This window comes from Nycticebus coucang, chromosome 6, assembly GCF_027406575.1.
Source record: "Nycticebus coucang isolate mNycCou1 chromosome 6, mNycCou1.pri, whole genome shotgun sequence".
Taxonomy (NCBI): Eukaryota; Metazoa; Chordata; class Mammalia; order Primates; family Lorisidae; genus Nycticebus; species Nycticebus coucang.
This window is the reverse complement of record NC_069785.1, coordinates 27,630,946-27,656,209: the sequence shown is the minus strand read 5'-3', so window position 1 is coordinate 27,656,209 and position 25,264 is coordinate 27,630,946. Positions and strand designations below refer to the sequence as shown.

General features: G+C 33.3%; 1 protein-coding gene across 5 annotated transcripts in view; it reads right to left on the bottom strand.

The window, feature by feature from the left end:
* Nucleotides 1–25,264, bottom strand: part of NOVA1 (NOVA alternative splicing regulator 1) — a 145,615-nt gene that overhangs the window by 34,545 nt on the left and 85,806 nt on the right. The gene's annotated exons all lie outside the window — the stretch shown is intronic.

The window sequence follows — 25,264 nt, the reverse complement described above, 5'->3', positions numbered from 1 at the left end:
CTTATCCTCTTCCTTTAAACTATCCTATAATCATAAGCAACGATCACTACCCGATGTTTTATATCAATTTATTTTTTCACCTCTCCACTAGGAACGTAAGCTCTACATGGACAGTAAATCAATGTGTTTTGTTTTGCACTGAAATATCCTCAAAGCCAATGACAGGCTGGGCACAAAGTAGATACACAAGAAATATCTGTTAGATAAATGACTCAATACTGCCTGTGTTGAAGGCATAATTTTAATAAAAAGATAATATGAGATTAAAAATAAAACTTAGAAGTAGTTTATGAAACTTGAAATTTGTGAACAATTGATATAAATATTAGCAACAGTAAACCAGTGAATAAGATATACATGTACGCTGCTATACAGAATAAATGACCCTGGGTGAAGGCAATAAAAATAAAAAACTAGTTTTTCAGACTATTCTGAGGCCTATTGCAGCAATTTGGTATTCAACAGTAATCTCAGTGTCTCAATATAGAACACACAGACTCACTTTGCAGAAATAAGTATTTGTTTTCTAAACAATTGTGAAAAAAATCAAAAGAATTGTATTTTAAAATTTGTAAAATTTTTTTGAATTAGTGCGAATGGTTTCAAGTTGATGTTTGAAACAATAAAAATTCATGTCTATGAAAAACTAAGTTTTCTAGGTTGTATGAAATATTTCAATAGAAAGCAAAAGTGTAATTTTTATTTAAAAGGATGGATAAAATTCGTGGGCTTAGTTTTTTCTACTTCCCTTAATCAGGTCTTCTCATTCGTGTCTATCTTAATCTATCTCTGTGGTTCTTGAGTCCCAAGACCTAGTTTATAAAGGTACTCAGGGAGTCTTTACGAGGTTGTATTAAGTGTCCAATAAATGACTAGAAAGGATGGGAACTGATCAATGTAGTTAATGCTAAGTGTTCTTATCAGGCTCAGCAGACAATAGAAAACATAGATCAGATTACATGCCTGTCTTTGAAGACAAATACAGAGTGCTCATGTGTGGATACCAAAACAGGTGACCTTAAATAGCAATTAAAAAAAAAAAAAACTAAACTAAACATCACTAAGTTCTAAAGAGATAATAAATTTATATTGTCTTAAAATTCTGATTTGACCATAATATATACCATATCAGACCACACAGCAAACCCAATACTCTTCAGATTGTACAGATAAATAGTAAATGGAAATCACTGAGCCATGAAGAAATATGATTGCCTAAAGTTAAATTCACATAACAGCATGTATAAGACACTTGAGGATAGTTTAGAGTCATAGTTACAGAACATTCTTTGAAGATTAAATTATATAATTTCCATTAGAACTATTACTATAAGAAAGAGAAAAACAAAAAGAGATTCTACATCTACCACAGGAAATGCTGCAATCTTCTGAAGAGACGCTGTCATATTCTACTGAACTCCAATGGCCTTTTCACTCACATAACACAAAACCATAATTTTTAGGAGAAAGTTACCAAAAAGGAAGACTGTCAGATATATGACCAAACTGTGTAACAAAAATGAGCCTATACATCATCAAACTTGCTGTTTTTTTGTCATTTTAAAGGCTTTCAGGCTCCTTAGTGTCTAAACTAAACTGCTAGTTATTTATCATTTTATTTGTTTAACAGTATCATTTACTTCTCTTTGCAATACACTAGTAACAAGAGCTAAAATTCAGTGTCATAAAAGTACATGTTCAAATTTAAATAACGAAGATTCAGGTATCTAAGACATCATTAATTTAAATCATACTTTTAAGGGAGAAACTACAAAACCTGCAACAGAGAGGGACCAATGTTAACTATAAGCTGTGACATCTGAAGTGGCTTAAGTCCTCATTTCACAAAGACTATAAAATGCCGAAAATGCACAGGCTTCTGAAATTAGATACAATTATCGAATAGATTTCATAGCAATTTTTGAAATAGAAATTTAATAGGGCGGTGCCTGTGGCTCTAAAGGGTAGGGCGCCGGTCCCATATGCTGGAGGTGGCGGATTCAAACCCAGCCCCGGTCAAAAACCACACACACACAAAAAAGAAAGACAGAAAGAAAGAAATTTAATAAAAATATATTCTTTCTGCTACTGTAACTTTGGATAAGTCACTTAAAAGGTTCCTGTTCCTCAATCCATCACTTGTGCACTGGGCTGCAACCCTCCTACCTACCAAGTCCACTCTTAACAGAGACCAGTTATCAGAGTTCTTATATCATAATTTTTTCTATTGGATCATTCCCATTACAATTAAACATGTTCCTTCAACTCTTAAAGACATTAACAGAATCAGAAATTTATCCTTTTGCACACCTAATGAAACAATTGATTTAGGCAAAGATCCTAAATGGATAAAGTCATTAGAGGAAGGTTAATGGGAAATTTTCAATGGACGTATCAGAGTGTCACCAACTGACTTCTGTGATCAACATTAGCTAAAAGAAGAGCATGAAAACCAAGTATTATGTGTTTCCTGATGCAATGGAATACAAGGCACAAGCACCACCTATGAAGATAATCTGACCCTAAATCTAATAAAACATTTAAACACTGCATTACAGTTGGGTGATTGATACTGAAAACAAAGAAATAAATGACATCATAAGGAAGCAAAGACAGAAATCGAGAATGTTAAATAGTTTACAGAACAATTTGCCAGTTTCATCAACAGACATTATTTACTCTCCAGACATAAGGAGGCTTAAAATATGATCAAATGTAAATTAGAATTTGATTGAATCCAAATTCAAACAACTTTTATTTGAAACATAATTGAAACAATGATAAGATCGGCATGTTAGATAGTATCACACAATTACTATTAATTGAACAGGTGTGACTATGGCATCAGGTTATGTAAGAGTCACTTTTTTTTCTTTTTTTGAGATGTACACTGAAATATCCACAGGTAAAATGACCAGGGTTTGCTTCAAAATATTTCTGCAACAATGAAATAGGAGTAAACAAAAGAGGCATGGCAAAAATTTTTATTTTTTTTAAATACAGATGAAAGGTATAGCGAGATTAAGAGATTGACAGTGCTAATCAACCCTTATGTACATTTAAAATTTTCACAGTAAGGGCGGCGCCCATAGCACAGTGGGTAGGGCCCTGGCCACATACACTGAGGGTGGTGGGTTCGAACCTGGCCTGGGCCAGCTAAAACAATGACGACTGCAACAACAACAAAAAAGAGGTGTTGTGGTGGGCGCCTGTAGTCTCAGCTATTTGGGAGGCTGAGGTAAAACAATCACTTAAGCCCAAGAATTTCAGGTTGCTGTGAGTTGTTGACACCACAGCACTCCACTGAAGGCAGAATAGTGAAACTCTGTCTCAAGAAAAAAAAAAAAAATTCACAATAAAAATACATTTGAAAGCCCTCATGGACCTCATATATCCCTTTTGGTTACTCTGAAACCAAACTTTCAAAATGAATGACCTTTAAGTAATCCCTTACTACCTCCTCTCATCTGCAATCTTGAATGTACTCCCCTCCCCGCCAAAAGCCCTTTTTCTCCCCCCGAATCTACTCCATTACAGCATTTGTCCCACAACTACACTGAAACCACTCACAACAGCTGTAACCTGGGCAAAACCACTCTTCCTGGCCTGCCCATTAGCAGCATTTGAGAACACGGACTGTCTGGAACACTTCACCTGGCTTTCAGAATGCCACAGCCTCCTGGGTCTTGCTTTTCACTCAGTTTATTCATTCATTTGATGAAAATTTATTATATCCCTACTAAACGAGTACCACACTAGAAGCCAAGAATATAGCAATGACTAAGCAGACAAAATCCCTGCCTTCATGCATATCATATTCTAGTTCAAAAGAATAAAAATATAGAGAAAATACTAACAGGGAGTGCTAAAAAAAAATGGGTGACAATTATAGGCTCAGCAAAAACAAGAAGCAAAGTACAAAAGGGACTTTAGCATTTCATTGCTATATCCATAGTGCCTAGATACTTAACAAGTATTTTTTGAATAAATGGATAACTTCCAGAGTCTAAACTTTCTTATCTTTATTTTGACAACATGTAAGTGATATGTTTCTAAGGCCTTTTTATCTACAAAAAATTTATAAAACTAGTAGACGTCTTAGGGTTTATATGTATTTATTTATTTATTTTTTTTGGCCGGGTCTGAGTTTGAACCTGCAACTTCTGGTATATGGGGCCGGCGCCCAACTCCCTGAGCCACAGGAACCACCTTGACTTTTTAGGGTTTAAAGGTCAGTCAATGCATATGAAAATGAAATATATTTTGGGAAATGATTGAAAAACATATAAGTTGTCATTATATCCATAAAAAGGGTGCTTGGTAAAAAGGGCTTTGAGAAAGGTACTAGAGGAAATAATTAATAATTCAATAGTTTTTTCTTCTTCCTAGGGTAGGGAAAAAATAGATCAACTCTAAAAATGTAATCTACCTAAAGAATAAGGTTACGAAAAATTATTTTTTGCTAAAGTCTAAGGTACAGTGTAAGGTTTTTTAGAAACCTGACGCCTCTTTAAAACCTCACGTGATTACTTTAGAATAGTAGGCATATGCTAATAATTTGATCCATACATTTCAAAAGATAAAAAAATTAGTGAACTAATTGCCAAACATAAAGAAAATTAGTGAACAGTTTTGATATAAGAAAATTCATCAGTTTTTGTTCCTATTGAGATAATATCAGTAAATACATATAGTTATCTAGAAAATAATTAAGGTTACTTAAAATAAGAAATTTGGGTGAGTTTTGAATAATTTTTACATTAAGATAACAGCTGCTTACACTGTTGAGAAATTGTTAATTCTGGAGAGCTAATATTTTCAACAGATAGGTTTATTTCTTTCAACAAAACATTTGGTACTCATGTTTACATTTTGGATGTTGCTAACTGTGGTCTTGCTAACATCAAAATGCTCCACCATCTTTCTTTGGCTGCTACTTTCTAGCAAATATAGAAGATCAATCTTTTCCTTCAACATGAGCTCTTTGAGTTCTTTCCTTTGGGCCACAATATCTCGATGAATTATAAAAATTTTTCTGAAATCGTAGGATGTATCTACAACTCAGACCGGTCCTTCACATTGAAAAAAATCTTCCACAACATGTGATAAGCAATAGGACATTGGGCATAATCCAACACATGATAATAGTAAAACACGAGGAAATAACTTAATAGTACTCAAGAAAAAACAATGCAACTATAGGAAAAAATCTGCAGCCTTTAACCCTTGGTGTAGAGTGGACGCAACTGGTCAAGAGGATAGAGGATAAATTAATATTGTCTGTCACAATCCAAGTGGTTAACATACAACTTACAGAGGTGATTATATAGAAGTCAGTCTTCCATTGAGTACCAGTGGTGCTTGTCCCATCCATGAAAATTAGGTCAATGTAAGGAGGTGGTCAACGTAGGGCAGTGGTTACGATTGAGTTCTATTGTAATAAATACATTCTTAATGACGACCACAGAAAATGCTTGCCCTCTGTGAAATATATTTATATATTTAGACCTTTTTCTTTATTTCCAAATTTAAGGTAAGTGTCAATAGATAAAATATTATTTTCTTCTTAGAGTATTTAAAATTGTACATAGGCATCTTCATTTTTAAAACTAAAGCACAGAGTGTAAATTTTTTATGAATACAGTAATCTGCAATGAGTTGTTTCACTATCCTCAATCTACAATCACGCTAATCCAATTACTTGTGCTATATTTTTATGATTTACAAAATAGCATAAGCATTTGCTCACTAATAAAGGAAAACTAAAGGTACAGTATAGAGGTTTATTACAAATTTCAGGTTACATAGAATAAAATGGAAATCATTTTAAAAATGAGAATAACAATGATAGCAAATGGTAAATTTAACAGATTAAAATTGCGGGATTCTGATATATGTCTTCATTTTAATATTTTACCTTTCAACAGATGACACATTTATTTAGTATTATCTATATTAATCTATACGTAAGAAATATTTATTCCTATTAATGTCTTTATAAATAGATAATTTACATTCATTTCTTAGGTACTTATTGGTGTATTTTTTGGTATAACCACATCAGCACAATTTTCATGTAAGACTATTTTAGGTAATGGATTAACAAAAGCTCTCATTAAGGACATTCAAAGGGTTGGTACATATAGCAATTACAGCATTTATTACACTCTTTCAAGAGAAAATACATACTTTCTAATTTCATAAAATAAAACCATTCAGGAATCTTCTCTGAAGTTCACAACTATAGGCTTTTATTAATTACTTATTTTCTGTGTCCTTAAACTCACAGAGAATAACTAACTTAAAATTTTAAGGAACTTTACCATATGCAACTCAGAATATTATTCTGAGGTAAGTGCTTTTAAGAGTGATCATACTTATGCCTACAAAACATTTCATAATTTATATAAAATATGTTATTTATGTTATAATACAGTTTGTTACTTATATAATTATGTATTTATTTGTGTAAATAATTATATATTTATTACTTATATAATTATATATTCTATGATGTATACTTGTAACGTGTAAATGTGTATACCCACATAAAATCTCATTTACTGTTGACAGTAATCAGGGCAGATAATACACCCAAATTAAAGGTATGGGAGTGGAAGCAAGTGTGCCAAAGACATATACCAAATGCAGAGAGAATTTAAATAGTGTTCTTCCCATTATACTACCTACCTCCTACAAATATGAGGCCAACTATCAAACACATATAAGAAAATCAAGTGTGTTTTGGCTCCATTGTGGAAGAATAATTTTTACTGAAGTTTGATAATCTTTAAAGAGCACTAAGTCATACTATTAATATTTCTTCACAGATTTATTCCAAATCTGCATAAAGTAAAAGAAATGACTGACCCTTCTTGCAGAGAACAGACCACACAGAGGTGGTTAATAACTGTGTGGGCTATTAGTAAGATATTTTAGAATTAAGTTTTCAAATCAACAAAAAGCACTTAGGAAAATTGTTATAAAAAATAAGTTCAGTTTGTAATTGCAGCTTTTATATCACCGTGTCGTTAGGCATATTTAATAATACTTCCTCCTACCCTACAATTACTGAGGTAAATACACAATATCAAGAAGACAGCTTAAAAAAAAAAAGAAATCATAGGAATTTATATCTTACAATACAAAGTAATAATTACTTTTCCTTTCCGGGTGATTAACCTTCTCCATAATCATGTCTCTACTGCTAAACTAAAAATTTGCCAAGGTCACACAATATGCTTCAGTCCCAAACCAACACAGTAAAGCCATTTATAGAATATTCTTTGACATTAAAACATATCCAATCAAGCCAAAGAGTAAGAGTATACTTTTCAGAAAAACCTAAAAGATACTATATTCTCACAAATGGCAATCAAAAGTATATGTTGTTCAACTTCTTACTCTCTTGTTCTATCTCATGCATGAGAATGGCATACTGTTAATAATTTGGCTAATCTGCCGTTCCCATCAAGGATCATTACCACGACTGGGAATTCTAACTTCTGAAGAAACCTGGAAGTAGATGTATCTGAAAATTCTACATTAAAATTGGAATTTTTCTCACATATACTGTAATTTATCTCTGACTTTTCAATTCTGAGATCGTGCAAAAAGTTCTGCCAACATTTATGATGATGACTAGTTGTTTCAATATTAGCTAGGTTTTTGACAAATTCAGGATCATGATAGCAATCCTAGTTTGGTCAATATTATTGCCTTTTCATTTCTATCATGAACATAAAACTGCTATAATACAATTTTAATTGCTTTTTTATGTATACATAAAAATTGGCTTGCTGAATTAATCTCCACTACCAACCACTGCCACCATTTTTGACATTAATTTGTGCTCTTAAATTTCTACTCTAAGACAAATGGCACATGAAATTCTTCTAGCTATTCCTGATGTACAAATAGGAATTCTATGCAGAATTTTGCAGACTATGCTTAGAAACTGGGAAAACAGTTCGCAACAAATATGTGATATCAAATCAAGCTCAGAAACTCAGAAGTGTAACCAGTGGCAGAGCATGTGTAGCTATCAAAGTCATCTGAAGGTAAAGAGAGAAGCTTACCCATGACCACGCAGCACGGTTAGTAAACTGCAGAACTGTTGCACATAAGCTGAGAGCAAGAGAATGAATAACTCTGGTAATAGCCCCATTTATGACATAACAAAGTCAATACCTTTGATATAGATTGATGCATTAACCAAGATTAAACAATACCCTTATTTCTTATTTTCTCAAAAACCAGAGTTGTTTAATGAATGATTCCATCTTTACCATGCATCCATAAATCTAATATGAAGACAAAACCTACATTTGAACAGATTTCAAGAGAGAATGAATGAATTATTCAAGTAAGGGAATGATTAACAAATGACATACCAGTGACTACATGCATTCTAGCAAATGTAAAGGAAGAATGAAGAATTGTGACTATTTCACTTGCTGTGGAGAATATGAAAGGGTAAATTCATAAAGGTTGGAATAATGATACAAAATTTTTAAAAGAGTATATGCAATCTGTTATTAAGAAGTATTTTATTAATAATATTAGGTGGTATTAATGTTGTATATAGTTTTATGTGTGCTGACATAATATAAATATGACATTTAAAAAAAATTGCAGTACACATAAAGCAGGCCCTTTAACCATGTTTAAGTATGTCGTTCAGTGGTATTAAATACATCCAAATGATACAAATACTCCCACAGTCTAATTCCAACATTTTTTTCATCATCCTAAGCAAAAACTCTGTCCCTTAAGAAATAAATTCTCTCCTTTTCATACTAATAACCTCTGATCTACTTTCCACGAATAATTTGTCTATTCTAAATATTTTGTATAAATGGAGGCATACAATATTTTCCCTTTTATGTAAGGCTTATTTTTCAAGATTCATTTATGTTATAGCATATATAAAAAGTTCATTCCTTATTATGGCTAAATTAATATTCAATTTTTATATGTCTACCTTTTTTAAATCCTTATATCTATTTATGGACGCTTAGGACCTGGGTTTATTAGTATCTTTTGGCTACTGTGAATAATGTTGTAATGAACACTATTATACAAATATATGCTTCAGTGCCTGCTTTCAATTCTTTTGTATACATACCTAGGAGTGTAATTCCTGGGTAACATGGTAATTCTATATTTAGCCTTTTGAGAAAAAGCCAAACTATTTTCCACAGAAGCCGTCCACTGTGTATGTATATGCTGCCCACTAGCAATGTAAGCAGGTTCTAATTTCTCCACCTCCTAGCAAACTTTTGCTATTTTCTTTTGTTTTTCTTTTCTTTTTGTTTTAATATAAATAATAGCCTTCGTAATAGGTGTGAAGTGCCACTTTGGAATTCTGATCGCATTTACTAATGACTAAATATGTCGAGTATCTCTGCATATTTTTATTCTCATTCTATATTTTCTTTGGAGAAATGTCTATTCATATCTTTTACACATTGTTTAAATTTTTTTGTCATTTTGTTTTTGAGTTGTAAGTTCTTTATATGTTATGGATAGCAAAGTCTCATTATGTATATGATTTGCAAATATTTTCTCCAAATCTGTAGGTTTTTTTATTTTTATTTTTCTTCAACATAATTTCCTGAGAAGGCCTGTCCTTGATAATATGCTATGATAATGTCCTTTGATGCACAGAAGTTTTAAAAGTCTGATGAAGTCCAATTAATCCATTTTTTCTTGTTCTTCCTGTTTTTGGTGCTGAAGAATTTATTTCCAAATCCAAGGTTATGGAGAACTATCTCTATGTTTTCTTCTAGAGTTTTCTGGTTTTATCTCTTACATTTAGGTTGTTAATCCATGTTGAATTAATTTTAATATATGGTATGAGGTAGGGTGCTAAGTTTATTCTTTTACATGTGAAAATCCAATTGTCCCAATAACACTTGTTGAAGACAATGTTCACTCCCCACTGAGTAGACTGTGTACTTTTTCCAATAACCAATTTGCTACAGCCTTATAGGCATATTTCAGGACTTCAATAATATTCCATTGGCCTACAGGTCTAGCCTTATTTCAGTACCATAGTTGTTTTGATCATACAGCTTTGTAGTAAATTCTGAAATCAAGAAGTATGAGTCTGGCTCGGCACCCACAGCACAGTGGTTACGGTGCCAGCCACATACACCAGAGCTGGCGAGTTCAAACCCGGCCCAGGCCAGCTAAACAACAATGACAACTGAAACAAAAAATAGCCGGGTGTTGTGGCGGGCGCCTATAGTCCCTGCTACTTGGGAGGCTCAGGCAAGGGAATCGCTTAAGCCCAAGAATTGGAGGTTGCTGTGAGCTGTGATGCCACAGCATTTTACCAAGGGAGAGATAGTGAGACCTGTATCAAGAAAAAAAAAAAAAAAAAGGAGTATGAACCTTCAACTCTGTTCCTTTTCAGGATTGTTCTGGCTATTCAGGAACCCTGAGGATTGGGTTTTCCATTTCTGTAATAAAAACTATTGACATTTTGATAGGCATTAAACTGAATCTGTAGATTATTTTGAGTTGTACTGACATCTTAATACTATTATGTCCTCTTACTCATAAAATAGGATGTCTTTTTCCATTTAGTTAGATCTTCGGTCTTTCACCTCCTTGGTTTAATTTATTACTACAGATTTAATTATTGTTGGTAATATTGATAACTGAATTTTTTTCTTAATTTCCTTTTCCAATTATTCACTGTTGTTTTACAGTAATACACTGGTATTTGTGTGTTGATCTTGTATCCTAAAATCTTGCTGAATTTGTTTATTAGCTTTCTTTCTTTTTCTCTCTCTCTCTCTTTCTTTTTTTTTTTTTGAGACAAGAGTCTCACTCTGCGGCATCACAGCTCACAGCAACCTCAAACTCTCGGGCTTAAAGTGATTCTCTTGCCTCAGCCTCCCAAGTAGCTGGGACTACAGGCACTCTTCACAATGCCCGACTACTTTTTTGTTGTAGTCGTCACTGTTGTTTAGCAGGCCTGGCCAGGCCGTCCCCGTAACCACTGAATAACAATGCTGAGCCCTTAGTAGCTTTCTTATGGATTCTTTGGAGTTTTCTATATATAGGATCATGTCCTCTGCAAATATAGTTTTACCTCTTCCTGTCTAATACGGTTGCCATTTTTGTTTTCTTGTCCAATTGTGTTGGCTAAAACTACATGATGAATAGCAGTGGTGAAAGCAGACATCCTTGTCTTGGTTCCTGATCTTTAGGTGAAAGCTTTAAATCTTTACTAGTAAGTGTGATGATAATTGTGGGTTTTCCATAAATTCCATTTATTATTTTTATAAAAGGCAATATTTTATCAAGAAAGAAACTACAAAACTATCACTAATACATTGTGTAATCTATGTTCTCCCTGTGCATTATAGTTATGCTATGACTAAGATGTTGAGAAAAAGATGACCAAGTATCATTCTTAATAAACACCTTCAGCATACTACAGTATATTTAGATAAAAATGTGACTTTGGGGCAAAGAGTGAGAATCAAAAGTTCAAAATTCTTCAACTCATTTGCTAAAAAGTAATTTTTTGTATTCCTTGATGTGAACAGAAAATGGAATATCTTATTTCATCTTTTCAACAGTATTATAGAATTTTAAATTAAAATATATCAGAATATCTTAAGAGTTATAGTGGCTTACGGTGAGATGTGAAAACAGATAATACGTCTATCATATTCCTGTTTGACTGCAGGTCAAAATAGGTAGCTACTGTTCACATAAGTTTCTGTGACACCACAAGCTAAATTTTGCATACCCATTCTAATCTTAGTTTTACAAATATGTATCTCAGAAAAATTACAATACTGTTTTTCTATCATATATTTCTGCAATTCCAATTGTACTTTCATATAAGCCTCTATCCTACCTTTGTCTCTTTTATTTTAAATTATTAAAATGTCATAGATAAGGCCTGACAACTGGTGGAATCCCAGATTAGACATTACCTGGATGTAAGAGATAGTGACTCCCTACCAAGTATATTCATGTACTTTCACAATTCTCCATGAACTCAAACCTCCTGACCTCTAGGTTGTGCTCCTGATTTCTAATCCACTTGAAGACAGATCTTTGACCTCGTGGCCACTCCCTGGCTTCTGATACATGTGAAGACAGAAAACTGACTTTCTGTCATCTGCTGGCCTTTCCTTTAGAAGGGACCTATGAGTCTTTGGCTTCCTGTCTACTCTCCATGCAGTTTTGGACTCCTGCCCCTACTCATTAATCTGCCTCCGGTGAACAAGTCCTTGAGTATCCTTCAGTTAGTTCATCTGAGCCAATTCTTCCCTGACCATTAACTGTTTCACTACTTCAGTATCAAATTACCCCTGCTTCTCCCCCATCAAAGAACAGAAAAAGCCAATGGTGGTGCCCTGCCATTAACATGAAAGCTGGACCGTAACTCGAATGGTCCATCCTCCTGTAAGAGACTGCCATTCCTCATTTTCCCATATATCTAACTTACCTGAAGTCTAAGTCAGTCCCAGTCATCACTGGGCTCTTATCCTAACAGTCTTCTTTGTGTCCCTGGATCTCGTCCTATTCCCTAAGTTTCCCTGTCCTTCTAAAACTCTTCTGTTCTCTGTTACCTCAGTTTCAACATATGTTCTATATCCCAAACCTTTTGTGAATGTTCCTTTTAGCCTCACCCCTTAGATAAAATTGGTTGCGCCTTTAGTGCCCATGGTGTCCAACCATGGGATATAAGATCTAAGATCACAGCCAATTATATCTAAGGGATGAACAGGGACTTTTTTTTTCCTCTCTCAAATCCAGGTTACTTGGGGCCATGAAATATTTAGGTACTTTCCTTGTTCTTACTGCCACAGTTTCCCCTTTTTCCTTCCAAGTCTTTGGAAATGAAGACTGAATAGGTGTGTGAGTATAGGAACAGATAATAAATGAGATGCTAAAATTTTCAGTCAACCAGGGGAAATGACAAGGAAATTGGTAAATTACATCTCAATATCCAGTGGTATAGAACATACATTATGGCATTTTACCTTTCCTTTCCATGAAGTAGCCTCTGCCAACAACCTTCTTCTTAGGGAAACGTTTTCTTCTTTTGCCTCTCTTGTTACTACTCTCTTCCCAGAATATTCTCATTTAGTGCCATGGCTGTAAATGCCATAGAATATATTCTGAATTAATTTGCTCTTTCTCTGAGCAAATTAGAATACTCTGCTAATCACTTTCTTGCTTCCTATTTTCTCCCCTATAATCAACTCCTCACCCAGGATAATTTTCAAACATGTAAATCATATGTAATTTACCTGCTTAAAACTTACAATTTCTTGGGCTGGGTGTGGTGACTCAGGTCTGTAATCTTAGCACTTAGCAAAGTTGAGATGGGGGAATCCCTTGAGCCCAGTAGTTTGAGACCAGTCTGAGCAACATTGTGAGATCACATCTCCATAGGAAAGAAAAATTAGGTAAGTGTGGTGGAGGGTGGGGCATGCCTGTAGTCCTAGTACTTGGGATGCTGAGGTAGGAAGATCACTTGAGCCCAGGAGTTTGACGCTGGAGTGTGCTATGATGATAACCACTGTACTCTAGCTTGGGTACAGAGCAAGACCTTGTCTCAAAAAACAAAACAAACATTGGGCGGCGCCTGTGGCTCAGTCAGTAAGGCGCCGGCCCCATATACCGAGGGTGGCAGGTTCAAACCCAGCCCCGGCTGAACTGCAACCAAAAAATAGCTGGGCGTTGTGGCGGGCGCCTGTAGTCCCAGCTACTCGGGAGGCTGAGGCAGGATAATCACTTAAGCCCAGGAGTTGGAGGTTGCTGTGAGCTGTGTCACGGCACTCTACCGAGGGCCATAAAGTGAGACTCTGTCTCTACAAAAAAAAAAAAAAAAAAAAACAACCCACACATCCAAAACCTATGGTTTTTGTCTTACTTTAGAGTCAAATCTATACCATTTACTATCACTTTCAAAACCCATCAAGATTTGGCCTAGGCTTAAGCTTTTAGTCCTCATGTCTTATTCCTCTTTCTTTTTCTTCATGTACTCCAGGGAGTAAGGGTGTTTTTAGTCCCTGAAGCTTGCCAAGATTATTCTCACGTAGGCCTTTTTTTCCTACTGATCTCTGTCCTGGGAGCACTGGCTCCCGCTTTTCCCATGGCAGGTCTTTTACTTAATAGTATCTTATCAGAGAAGTCTTTCCTAACAGCCAAAAAACAGTTTACTCTCAATCACTATCACTTTGTGCTTATTTTATTCTTACTTTTTTCATGATCCTTATCATTTTCTGATATCATTGTTGTTGTAATTTGTTTACTGTTTGTCTCCCTCTGATGGAACAAGAGACCCAAGAGGGTAAAAGCTTTCACTGGTTTACTCACAGGGGTGTCTCCAGCCCAGAACATAGCAAGCTGTGAATAAATAACTATTCATTTAAAATGATGGCCTTGAATAAGGCACATTATAGTAAGATTTTTAAAATCCCAGACTGATTACATTAATATCCAATGCCAAAAGGAGAAGGAAAATATATATGAATTATCAATAACCCAAGGCAAAGCAAAGACCATAATTTGACTCTTTTATTAAGGATTATTATCACATAATATTTTCTACGAACATCTACCAATGAATAGATACACCATACATTTCTATTCCAAAACATTCTCTCCTCTCTACCCATCCTCTTAGGAACACCCAGAGATGAGAGATCAGCTCAAGGACCCCTTATTCAATTATCTTCTTTGCCTGATGACCTGGGATATAGAATAAAAAATTATCTCGATTATTTCTTTAAGGGTAAATATAAATCGAGAATAATTTTGCAAAGATTTTCCATAGGAAAAAAGATCCAAATGAACCAACTTCTAACACTGGTCAAGTACAGATCCCAATTAAATTTAGTCACTATGATGACAAAATGTTAAATCCTGACCACAAACTAAGGCTTTCATACAATACTGCTGCATCTCAAACTATGACACTTTAGGTTTGGTGTCTACTACAATGCCGTAAGTATATAATGTTAGAAAAAGAAACAAGTATCCTCATCAATTACAATATTTGACCAAACTGCTAGATTATGGTAGAACTAAAGCAAAGTGTTGATGTTGTTTATGACTATTTCTATATAAAAATTCTACCATATTTGATTTTACATAAAAGTTCTATTTGCTAGATGAAAAAGAGTGTTAATATATGAAATTTCTAAAGAACTATGAAAACATATTATTCATATTATTTGTAAGTGAGTCTCCAATAGGTCCTGAGAAATCATAATTCTATAAACACCTATCATGAACTGGCCAAAACATTCTGAAAATAAGTGCCCCTTGTTACTGTAATAGTAAAATAATTTTATTCAGAGTAAACTATTCCTGGTATTTTTCTACTGTTAAGTCAAGATAATAGACATTTGTGTATGTCATAAGGATGTGAAAAATATTTCTAAATTTAATACCACAGAAACATAGAAATTTGACATTAAAAGTGAACTTGTCTAAGAACTTTACCAAAAGTCTTATTTCTAAATAAGATCTACACAAGAGTTTAAAAGGGCTGGTTTGGGGAATATAGTAAGGTAACTTCTTTGATTTATTCAGAAAGAATATACATTTTGAAAATTTACTTGCACTCTCCTTTTAAATATTTTCAGTATATTTAAAAGAAAGATGTCTTGCCATTTGCCATCCTCCAGAATGGACCTGGAGGACATTATGCTAAGTGATAAACGCTAGACCTAGAAAGAAAATTATTACAAGATCTCACACGTAGACTCTAAGAAAAGAACGGCCAATTACATAAAGAATAAAACAGTGGTGGGGGTGGAAATATTAGATGTTGGTCAAAAGATATATGCAAAGGAGTTGAACAGTCTGATGTACTACAAGAAGACTACAGCTAATAATAGTGTATTATACTCAGAAATGTGGATATATGACTAGATTATAGCTACTCTTGCTATGGGATAGAAAATGGGTAACCAACCATGTGAAATGATGGATATATTTCCCACTAAAGTAACCATTTTAATATATGTATCTTATAGCTCATTTTGAATCAAGTATACATAATAAAATTTATTTTTCAAAACACAAAAATGAGAAAAAACATAATGAAATGACAGACCAACGAACTAAAACTATACATAAAATAATGTGAATTTGCAGGAAAGAAATAATGCAGGAAAGAAATCCTGTACTGATAGGAAACTTTTAAGCTACAGGCTACTTTTCATGTGTAACTCAAAAAATGAAAAGAGTGAAGTAATACAGAAACTCTATGGGTAACATTAATGCGTGGCCTATAAAAAATTTACAAATGCTTGGACCACCCTTAGTCTGGAGAAAATACAGATGGACTTTAAGCACTTCCGTAACCCTCAAATATGATATAAGCAGCACAGATGTGTACAGCTAATCTACTCCAAAGTTGTTGGAAATTTACCGTTTTATGGAAATCTAGGCAGGGCTTTCTTTCCTTTGCCTTGTTATATGGCTATGGTATGGAGAAACAAATTATATGTGTGTGACTTACAAAGTGTTTCACACATAGCAGATAGCCACCTTATGACCACAGTCAATTCCAACATTGTCTCTAAGGCCAGACTTGGAGTCATCAATGCTATAATATTTGGTAATACTATATAACTTCATTCACCACATCAATGTCTTCTTGATTATTTCCCTAATAATTCCATCTACTGTCATGTAGGTTTAGTCTATTTTTGAATTCTTTTCTTATATGTTCTGATTGCATACTCATCCTCTTTCCTCACTCCTATTTATCTTTCAAACCTCTGGCCAGTTATCAGTTTCCTAGAAAAGTGCCATGTAGTTTCCGTAATCTAAGTGCTCTTTTCAGGCATACTCACAATACAGTGTACTTGCCCATGACAATTATCATGGATTACTGCAATAGCCTGTTCGCTAGCCTGGCTCAGCTCACAGGAATGCGAGCTGTTTCCGTGTTTACATTGCTCACTCTTACACCCAGAGCATCGTGGCAACATATGCATGTGTGTCAAATACTAAATTTTTGTGATTTAATAACTGGGTGCATAAATGGATGGAAGGAAGAGGTTATCAAGTAGGTCATACTTAATCTAAATCCTAAATCACAGAAGATGAGAGTTCATTAGCTAGACATGAGGTAGGAAGGGGACAGTCCAAGGAAAGAGAGCTACATATGTAAAGGTCATGGGAGTTTGAGAAAAAAGGGATGGTTAGAACCATGACATATCATTTTCGTAGGTACACACAGTAGGAAAAAAAAGTTCAAGGGGACTATAAAAAGAAATGAAGATGGAAAATACCCACACCATACGTAATGTGCGGTCGAGAAATAAATAGGATCAGCTGAACAAAGCCTACTGCTTGGTAAAAGTTCTGCAGTTACCACTTTGGGAAAATTTAGGAATTGGGGAAATATTGTTTTTTTTTAAAAAGTAATTGTTTTATATAATCATCTTATTTTAAAATAAGTTGACAAAAACTATATAAGATTTTTAACAAGTACTGAAACTCCCAAATGCTTGTCTAGCACTTCTCAAAGTATACTCTACGCAACACTTGTCCCACAATATGCTCCATGAAGATAAAGAATCTCTGGTCAAACACTTTTCAGAGGAAAAAGTACATTTATATACTTCCTGCTGAATGATTCACAATGCATACACGTATTGACATATTAAAATATAAATTCCTACAATGAAGAAACTGATTTAACAATTTTAGTAACAAAATTTACTTATCTATCCCATATTTGTGCATGTTTAATCTGTTATTAACATGACCACATAGTACAGGGTGTCCGAAAGCACCCATAAAGTTGCCATAGATAGGGAAAGTGAAAAATCATAGCTAAATGCACATTTACAATATATTCATTACAAAATTTTAAAAAATATTTACAAAATGTTTTGTACACGTAGGCCACCTCTTCGTAAAATTTTGTAATGAATATGATACCATTTCATTCCGTCTTCTTATTAAATTAGCTATAAAGTTGATTTTTTAAAAAATGATACTATTAAAAAGACATAAGCATTACTGGTAAGGAATTAAGGTACTGTCCTTTTTTAGTTTTGAGAGTTCTTCATTCCCAACTTTAGAAAACTTCCAGAAAAACTAAAATTATATTTGGTACAGCAGATTTTAAAATTCAATGATTATTTTGGGAAAAAGAAAATATTTACTATGATCTTCTAAGACTACAGTTACCAAAGTACTAAATCTAAACTCAAAAGTCCTTATTTATTATACATCAAAATATTCTACTGTTCTTATTTCATGTTTTGGTTTATGAAAATGAAGATAAGAAGAAAACATGACTTAGAATTTTCTATCATTAAGTGCTACAAGAGAAACAGTTTTAGCAAGCACTATGTGCAAATACTTCTGATGAAACAAAATGAGAAGTTCAAAATAATTACATTAGCAGCTCAGACTAACGGAATAAAGTAACCCCATTTCTTAAACACTGATCATCTGATGAAAATGAATGTACTTAATGTTAATCCAACTTTAACAAGGACTAACGAGTTCCTTTGTCTATCATTTTATTTCTTTTACAGATACTGCTGTTGGACTGAATTTTATTTGCTTTACTAATCATGGATATTACATGGATTATGTTCCATCTTAGAACATGAGACTTTCTATATTTGGAAGTTTCTTGCTAACATGTCATGGAATGTAAAACCTATGGGACTTTGGGACCTTGATTTAAGCCTGTGGTGCTAAAGATGCAGCTTTTCATTTGCAAGTAATCATTCCAGCTATTAAAGCTATAGTAAAGTAAAAAACTTAAATCCACATGTTACTATTTTTCATTATATTTTGAGTATGCAGTGGTCAGCATTACACAGTATTTTTTTAAGTTTCTATGACTGTATTTTTATTCTTTATTTTTTTTTTTGTGGTTTTTGGCGGGGGCTGGGTTTGAACCCACCACCTCCGGCATATGGGACCGGCGCCCTACTCACTGAGCCACAGGCGCCGCCCTATGACTGTATTTTTAAAAGAAGACAGATATTTAGAATTTAACTTTCCAGAAAATTTTTTACCGGGTAAGCATGTGACTGAGTTTATAGATAACATGTTTCTGGAAAAACAAGACTATGTACAGTTAACTTTACTGCAGAAACTGAAAAGTTAAAGACTTGCTAACCCCTCTAAGAATTAACTAGTTAACAAAGTTCAAATGTAAATAACTGCATTTTGTAAATCAAATACTTGGACAACTACAATTTTACTAATAAACTTTATAATAAAGTACCACTGCTATCTCACCTTACTGAAGTATGACATGTACAATGACAACAATCTTCAAGTTTTGTGCTGTAAATTTCAAGATGCCTTTTTGGAATCACAAAATAAATCAATTAACTCCACCTAAATAAAACACTATGTAAAACAATGTTCCTCATAGTTGTTTCCCCCCAGTTAAGGAACAATCAGTGTTTCCACATTGTATTTCTTTCAAGGTCTGCTCAGTCCTTTCCCTGGTCCTCGAGTTCATTTCCCACACAGGCTCTCCTGTGGCCTTTAACAAACACATACTTCATAACTTCTGTAGATCCAAACCTAACTCACAAGGCTAAGATGAAACTGGGCAAAGCTGCAACATATATGAAATGCTTGATTGAATCTGGATTTTTCCCTTAATATATGAAAGATTTTAATAATCCTTAAGAAAAATATAAACATGCTCACACACCACATTTCCCAAAGGAGGCAGGGAAGCCAAAGGGAGAGCAAGAAAGGAAGAATTGGGGAAAGACGGACTTCATTTAATAATCCAATGCAAAAACATGCAAGTTCAGTTGTGTTCAAAAAAGCAAACAAACTGATCAAATATCACCATGTAGTTCTAATTGGCAAGTAAGGGTTTGGTGTGGACATGTAGACCTGGATACTCTAGTATAATCCTGCTGGAATTATAGTTGGTAGACTCTTTTGGAGGGCAATTTAGCAATAAGAGAAATCCATTGAAAAAACATTTAAAATTTACAAGTTAACAATTGGAAAAGGGTATAGATGCAAATAGAGTTATTCATAATAGTATTTTTTCTAATAGGAAAACATGTAAACAGGTTTCAGCAACAGGTTAAAGAAATGATTCATCATAAGTCAAAATTAAATTTATGATGTAGGCATTTATTTAATGGCATGAAAAGAGGCTCATGATGAATTTAAAAAACAGATAGCATAACTGCTGGTACAAATAAAAACACAGAGTCCGCTGTGCATAGTGGATTCCTCTTTGCTAACATGTCTTAAATAGTTGTCCGATATTTAGTGCAGACAAAAAACAAAGATTATTTTCCTTTAATATAAACCGTAAATCTCTCTCTGTATCCAAACTAAGAGATTATATAACATGAGATTTTCTGAACCACAACTTCATGGAAGGCATATTAACCATTTAAAATTTTCATAAACTGTAAGTCACTCATAATTTATAATAAATAGCATTATGCCAAGAATCTCACTTGAAGAATTTCAATTGACTTTTCTGGTACCAAGAGAAAACTAAATAGCCATATACATATACCATGCAGCATACATGTGGAAATCTCAAAATATTCAACAATTTTTCCCCCATTAAATGTCCAAGTTATCTATGTCAATGGTAGTAGGGCTAGTTTATAGTTTTTAATATACATGTTATTTATGCACACATATGGAAACCTCGATTGACAAGAAACATGTTTCTAATTTTTTCTATGACATTTTTTACATATTAAATACAGGTAGACATAGCTCAAAATAGGGAAGACATTCCAATATCTTGTCCCTTCTAACCTCAAAATCTGAGAAAGCTATCTTACTAGAACAGCACTTACTAAAAAGTCCTGAATAGGAAAGATGGTTATTCTACTCCCCTGTCATGTGAGGCCCCGTTTACTCCAGTAATTCTTTCTCTTCCCTAAGGACAGTGACATTTTGTTACTTTTTGTTGCTATATCCTCAATGCTTTGAATGTGCTCTATACACAGTAGGTGCCCAATAAATAGATTTTGAATGAACAAATGACAATGAATAAATAGAAAAAATAAAACACAGCACCAAAGTCACAGAAAACAGAGGCTACTTCAAACTCTTTGGCAGCAACTATAGGTGAGAGAGGGTTGCTAGAGAAAGAGATAGGAGAGACAGAGTAGTTCTTTTAAACGTGTAAAAGGGCAAAGGGAACTGATTGCTCGCATCTTCTCTTCCTCCGCCTGTACTAAGTAGTAGCAAGCATGGGGGTTAGGTAGTGATAATGACTACAGAAAATTTTGCTTGAGAGAGGAAATACCACTAGCCAAACTCAGGCCAAACAAATGAGTAAAGGCAAACTTCAGCCAGGCCTGTGGTAAACCACATTTAGACAAGCTCACATATAAAAGTAAGTACAGAATCAAGATACCTTTGTCTAATGAGAAAAACAACATGCATACTTAATAGTGACTACCTATAAGTAACTTATAAATGAGCTGAACAGTAAACTGAATGTAGTTTTCCTTGATTCACAACTATCAAGAACAATCCCATGTATTAAAATAATACACCTATGTTAAATTAAATTAAAATATACATCTATATGAGAATGATAACATACTCTATCTCAAAATATTAATTATCTCTGAACAGTATGACATGATACAATTTTTTATTTTTGCTAAACTGCATTTTAAAATTTTCCCATCATACCCATGTATTCCTTGATGTTTATAACAGTTTAAAAAATAAAATGACACATTGTAAATGATTAAAATATGGTGTTTCAAACATTTTGTTTCATTTTGCAATTTACAGCTCCTTTAGAAAAACGAGGCTGAAGTTTAAATAGCCTTTTAAAAAATTCATTTCTTTATTTCATTTGTGTTAAAATATTTAAAATTCTTAAATAAGTTATTCAGTGAAATTTTAAAAAATCTTAAAAAACAGTTATATATAAAATAGATGCTCATCTAAAACAGTATTATTACCAAATATAACCTAATATCATTTTAGATAAATTGTTGAAGTAAACAGAAGATAATACTTACAATATAGTAATTTGAACCTTCTAATAAATGTGATATTTATCATTTCTTGGAAAAAAATCTCCCTCTTAGAAATCTCATTTTAAGGCCAATGATCAATTACCAAAACCTGCATAAACTCTACTCTTTCTTTAGCTCTAAATATTTTCCAGGTTAGGAATATATAAAATTTTTAAATGAGGCTAGGTAATTTTCCAGGGCATAAAATTACTCCAAGTGACCTTAGAAGAATAGTTTGGATCTGGATTTAATAAAGGAAGGTAAAGTCAATCTCAGTAAGACAGAATTGGGGAAGTCACCAAAGTAAGGCCACACTGGGTGATTAAAACCACAGTTCTTCATTTTTCATAAATCCTCTAGTCTTCACTGATCAGGAAAATCTTGACCATTGCTACGTTAATCTCAATGGCCTCTACTGATAGAAAGGTAAACAACTGCCCTTTAAAGACTACCAGCACGTCATATTTGTATAAGATATTTAGTATCAAATAAAATAAAAATCTGAAATGATTTCATTTCATTATTCAATAGTGATCTGAAATTTCCTAAATTTAATTTTCACACTTAATCCAAGAAAGCCAAATTATCTAATTTCTAAACAAAACTGTCCTTGTTGCTATATGCTAAAGTGAGTAACATCAGAAAGGTAAAATTCCTTAAGTATTAATTTATCATAAATTAGCACTTGTTTTTTGGTAGTTAATAAACAAGCACTTAGCACAATTCTCAAACTTTAAGAAATCCACTTAATTAACACTCAGATAAAGGACACACCTACTTAATTGGGATGACTGCATAAGAACACCTCAGTATAACATTTAACTCACCAAAAAAAAAAATAAATAAATTAATGTCAAAACAGGTTCTAAATGGCATGCCTGATGATTTCTGCAAATCTTATCACAGTAGTTAATAGATGTGAATTGATAATTGAGGCATGTTTCCTGCTATGCAACATTTTGTTCACGTAGGCTCTTACTTTTATATTATTATGGCTGAAAAAATCCATCGAGCTTGATTCAAATTTCTTAAAGAATTGTTTTTTATAAATTTGTCAAAAATAAATTTTGAAAGTAATCATTAAAATAACATGCTGTATGAGTTTGATTAATCAATATATATCATTATTTTTATTGCACTTCATAAAGTCTGTTCTTTCAAAAGTTATTTTTAAACAGACTTGGTTTACTTCACACTAAATCACTAAATTCTTTGCTTTGTTAGATTCAAACCAGTATTCTACACAGGGAATCAAGCAACTTATTGAGCAAGAGTGTAAGTTTTCTTCTGTTTTTCTGTTTTACTACAGCCACATGTTCATGTTAACCTCTACACTAGAAGCTCCAGAAGCAAAACCAAAACATAAATGTGTACCACCTTATAGTATTTAAAAATTCAGACCTTAAAAATATTATACAAAATATTCTGTCTTTGGCAAAAACACTGGTAAATTAAAGGAATGAACAAATTCTGCCCTATATAAGAACAAGTTTTTAGCATGACAATAATTACATCAAACAGAAGAGAAAAGAGAAGAGTCTAGTAATAAATAGAGGTGACCTATAAAATTGTCTATTATTAACAAAGGAACTATGAATTATATTTGGGAGTTCAGTCGCTTTTTGATGCACATAGTTATAGCTGTTGTTCATATTAATTTAATTAATAACCTATTGGTTTATTAAGTACTATGGCACTGACTTTAAGACATCAGGTCATTGGTTTCTTTCACAAAGATGAGTATAGCATTCTTACATTAATTTCTAAGAATAACATTATTTTTAGTTTTTTCAAATTAGGCATAAAGTATTACGGACTTAATATATATTAAGTTTCACAAGTATTTTAAAAAATAGCTTATTCTTTCCCGAAAAGTCAAAGAATATATTCTTGCTTTCAGTAGCTTTATAGAGAAATAAAAGAAACTTGAAGTAACTTAACATTTCCATAAATGTTCATGATGGCAGAAAGTTTATAATTAGTTGATCATTTGATCTAAGAGTAAAAGTACTCTCTATCCGCCATGGGTTTGATGCACACCAACATTCAACCAAGAGAAAATTTTAACACATATAGTCAATGTGTAATTATAGATACATACATGAAAGCCATGTATCCCCATATACCTAAGCATATTTACACTAGACAATCTATATATTTTATATAGACAATATAAAGACAAAATATAGACAATCTATATATTTTATACACTTAAGCAAATTTAGCAAATTCTATGTGATGGAAAAAACTGTAATGGGGATGATTAAAATTATAAGGCAATGGAGGACTAGTAGGAATATTTAATGCCTAAAAATCATCTACATTTCATAGAAACAGAAGAACCCTAAGAAAGAATTTAATTAAGAATAAATGACATACGATTTTTTAAAAAATCATCTTTAAATTTAAAACTGAAAGTCAAATTTTAAAATAAAAGACCAAAAGTTACAGAAGTATATGTGTTTAAAGATGCAAAAGTTGTACACATTAGCAAAAGAGTACATCTTGCTGTTTTGGAATAGAACAGACTGGGAACACGTAGTATACAAAGGGGAGAAAAAACAGGATTAAATTGAATGTGTGGCAAATCATAAGTCTAAGGCACTGTGCCAGGTGCTGTGATGAAATAAGCACAGCAGTGTTTCTGTGGGACTGTCTCAAAAACAAAAGAACTGATGTAGAATATGGCATTCTATGAGGTCTAAAAATTCAGTTCCTGAACTCATCCTAGAAAAGGGGTTACACACCTTATTGCTGCTTATCATTATAGTCACATTCGAAGTACTCCCCTTGGGAAACTATGCACCGATGCCACTGTCTAGGCTACCTTTCAAAGCAATTTTGGAACTATTTTGCTGGAATGGTCATCAGAACGGTCATCATACTTTGAAGGGTGGACTAGGAGCTGGTGTTGGTGACAGAGCACAGCTTCCCAAGAGGAGTATTTCAAAGGTGAATTTAGTGATATTCATCAATGAGGTATGTAATGCTTTTTCTATGATAGTTCGTGAACTTATTTCTCAGACCTTGTATTAAGGTGGGTCTTAAAAGATGAGTAAATTTCACACACTTGTAGATGTTGCTTTTAACAAGAACAGTAAGGAAAGACTACATTAAAGAGTCTGAGTTTAGCAGCAAACAATGAAATAGAATTTTGAACATGAGAACTAACTAATTATAGCTGTATTTACAGAAGACACATGAAGAGGAGAATGGTGATAAAGAGACTACAAAAATATTCAACAATCCAGGTT